The following is a 2,986-nucleotide window of genomic DNA, read 5'->3' as shown; positions in this document are numbered from 1 at the left end:
ATTTTCTTCATTAAATTTCCTATCTTCTAATCACAAAATATTGTTAGTAAATAAATAAAAATTGATTAGAAGGGATTATAATATTATATTTTCTTTTATTATTTCATTTTGTTTTTCCTTGATTTGTTGTAAAATGTTCAGTTTTATTAATATATGGATTTTTTCTAATAGGTTTTTGCTTCCTCAAATTTCCTTTAATCCAAAATCTAGTCATATATGATTAAGAAATAGGCTGCTAAGTTAAGATTTTTTTAAAACAATGGATTTTTCTTAAATAGTTTACTTTAAATGTCTTTTATTATTTCATTTAATTATTACTTTATGACATATTTCATGATAGGCCAACATAAAATTTATAATTAATTTGGTAGCTTTACAAATCTGTTTTGTAAAGTTTTTTAAAAGTTGAAGAAATTCATATCTATCTCAACTAATGCATTTTTATTGGTGTTTGGTTTTGTTTATATCTTATCATACTATTCCTGAATTCAATTTATTTCACTTTGAACAGAGTTATATTTAATATCCGAATGAAGAACAGTGCAAAGTGTCGGTGTTATATAGTTTCACTGATATTTAAAACATTAGTTATACACTAATAATACCTTAAAAATCATCTCTGTAAATTATGATTACTGATGCAGGGTTTTGTGTTGAAAAAACTAAGTTAGTGGAAATTTTCTTTCTTCATCCCTTCATTATTGGTCATTCAAAAATTATTTTCACTTTGTTTTTTTAATAATTACCATCAAATAACTCTGTTGTGATTGTGATTTTGGATATTGTGGGTACTATGACAAAGGTATAGACTTCAACATTTATTCACATTTGGAGGATATACATATTTATCATTTATTCGCCTTCTTTGTGAATTGTCATGATAATTGAACTAATTATGCCTACTAAAATGTAATACCTTAATTGACTCAGGTCCCTAATACACCCATTAGATATTATTCAAATATTTCAATCTACAGTTATATTTTTATTCTACATTCCTAATCGAGTTTGTTTACTTTTTAATCTTCTATATCAATTTGTTACATTATTTCATGATAAATGTAACCCTTGTTTATTTATTTTTAATATTTTTCAATTTTCAAATATTGGTTACCAGCAATTATTCCTATTAATAATTTTTTATTAGGGATCAGTCAGGTTTTAACTAAAAAACAAAACAAATAATCATATTATGTTTTTTTGTTTTTTTTATATCAGCCAGCATTTTCCTGAAAATGGCCTACTTAGCTTGGCTGAAACATCAAATATAATAAGAAATGACTTGTTTTATTCCCAATTCTGACTGATCTATGACTAAAAATTGTAATTTGGACATGTCTTCTCAGCCAAGCACCTTTCACTTTAATATTAATTATGTACAATGGCATTGATTATATTATAATGATTTATTCCTATGACAATGGATATATATTAACAAGGAAATCCATCCATAAAATATTTTAGTATTAGTACACTTAATAGACACTTAAAAAGAAAACAGGTGATTTAATTTTTTTTTTTCTATCTGCATTTAACAAAAAGTTTTCTTTTCCAGGAATTTTATTTTTAAAAAAATTCTTTTGTTGGTTTTTACTTTTTACTGAATGGACTTATGTATAATTATAATTGGAAATGGCATGACCTAAATCTTTCTTTTAAATGCTTGCTTGTAGTGTACTGTCTGTGGATTGAAATTTAACTCTATTTAGCACTATTTGCTTTCTTAATCATTAATTTATATGGTCGAATATTTATTTGTGTAAGTAATTGTCTCTTTACCTATTTCCTGAATTTTATTTTTGTACGTAATTTATTAATTGTATATAAAACACAACCTCTTTGTAGATGCTTTCTTTTGTAAAAAAATAATCTGAAATACTTATGAACTTCAAACAAATAAAAAGTTATAATATTAAAACTTTTTTCATAAGAATACAAATAAGTATAGTAAGTTTGCATGCTCTTTTCTACTAAATAATCTCCATTCCGAGTAATGCATCTAAACTATCTTATATTAATTAAAGTCACACATATCTATGAAATAAGTTGCTGAAATCAATTATGATGTCAGGAATACATTTAACTAAAAAAAAAAATAAAAAAAAAAAAAATAAGTATTATATGTCATTTAGTATTAAAGATTAAAATTAGTAGTGAAGCTAATTAGGTAAGAAAACCATTCATTAGAACCATCTCCTTATACAGCCATCTTAGCTTTTTGAAGTGTGGGAGAAGGAAATAGGACTTCTTGTGCACTTGTTGGTTTAATTGATCAGTTTTATAACAAGGAAATTTATGCAATAGACATTAAATGTTTACTTAATTAGATATATCTATCATGAGATTAGCATAAAGCAGAGCTGTTTGGATCTATTTCAAAAATTAAAATAAAATATCATTTTTACAGCCAAACAACTTTCTATATTTTTTAACTATATAAGGGTAAAGTTAATCAATCTAGATAAGGGATTGAGATCTTATTTTGCTCACATTATTTTTCTAATAAGAGGTGATATGGTGGTATTGCACATGAAAACATTTTAATTATTTCTTTCAAAATGATACAGTATTGTTAGCATTATACTCTTTCAAGTCAATTAATATAGGGAACAGCTACAACTTTAGCTTACATTGTTTCTGGTAGAAATTTTTATATTTGTAGCAAACTATTTCATCTTTAATGTAAGCTTTGCTTCTGACTTGCCTGGAATGAAATGTGACTATTTTTCCACTACAGGCTCATTATCTAGAAGCACTATGGTCCAATAATCATTAATTGATGTTATGGTAATAAATTAATATGAATGCTTTCAGCGTTAAAAATTGTACTGTAAATAATACTATTATAAACGATATTCAAAATATTTTGAATATTTTTAAAGGTATAATAAGGTAAAGGAGTCCTATATTTGTTGAGGTTGTAATTTGAGCCATTGTTAATAGCATGTTCATTATATTCAAATTAAATATTAATATACATACATAC

The sequence above is a fragment of the Halyomorpha halys genome, unplaced genomic scaffold (genome assembly GCF_000696795.3).
Source record: "Halyomorpha halys isolate HHAL.00 unplaced genomic scaffold, Hhal_1.1 Scaffold733.1, whole genome shotgun sequence".
In the NCBI taxonomy this organism is placed as follows: domain Eukaryota; kingdom Metazoa; phylum Arthropoda; class Insecta; order Hemiptera; family Pentatomidae; genus Halyomorpha; species Halyomorpha halys.
The sequence above is the reverse complement of the archived record's forward strand: the minus strand, read 5'-3'. Positions refer to the sequence as shown.